A 1067-nucleotide genomic window follows, 5' to 3' on the forward strand; every position below is an offset into this window, starting at 1 on the left:
CAGTTTGTATTAAGATAAGACTCTTAGAGAGTTTATCCTAATCTTACTGGGAGTCCAAGATTAGCAGTAATCCTGAGTCCATAGAAGTTAGGCTTCTATTGGGACTAGGTTTATGGTGGCTATAAAAGGGAGGCACCCCCATGGGTCTAAGGTATACTTTTGATACTCAAGCTTGTGAGTTTAGCACTTGATTTATCTTTGAGAGATATACTGACTTGATCGTCGGAGTGCCCCGGGTGGACGAACCACCGCCGGAATTTTCTCTTTCTGTTGCAGGTCAGCCAGGTGCCATCTGTTCTACCGGTGCTCTCCAGCTGGTTACTAAGCGGGCAGTATGGTCAGAAAATCACTCACACAGGTCCCTAGGTAATCAATGAATTTCAATCAAAGAAGATAGCTTCAAAATCCTTATGTAATATAGCAGAAGCTTAAAACAAAAGTTGGCCATTGAAAGCAAAAGAGGCGGCACTTCAACTGCAATTTCAAATCTCACTGTGATTGGAGATCGCTAACCAATCAATATTCAAGGAGTTAAAGATAAGTTAGACCGGACACATACAAATAACCAAAACATTAATCCAGTATTTCCCTTTATTTTAACAAATACCTGAACAGTTATAATCTCTTTTCTTCAAACAATTGCTGGATATGAGTATCCTAACAATTGTTAAATGCAAAGCAAAGCACTAACCAACAAACTTAACTTCAGAGAAAGTTTCGAATGTGTAATGACTTCACATCAACCATCTCCTCATCCTTAAATTCCTCTATGAAATATATTGAATGCATTCCATCAATTAACCATTAAAAAATAATAATAATAAAAATAAATAAATAAAATCTATACAATAAATGTTAATGGTGTAGACAAATGCATAGTAATTGAAGGGGAACACTAACACTGGGTATAATAACAGTTGGCAGAGACCCAGCCTTTCACAGCAAGGGTCATGGGCTTGAAGCTCTATTCACGGGGCTATGGCAGTATAAAAATGAACTGGTGCACGGAGCAATAAGCTATACTATTCAATTCACTTAATTCTTCTTGTTTTCCAAATCAAAGAAAC

Source organism: Camellia sinensis, chromosome 3 (assembly GCF_055761805.1).
Source record: "Camellia sinensis isolate YWXY chromosome 3, ASM5576180v1, whole genome shotgun sequence".
Classification (NCBI taxonomy): Eukaryota; Viridiplantae; Streptophyta; class Magnoliopsida; order Ericales; family Theaceae; genus Camellia; species Camellia sinensis.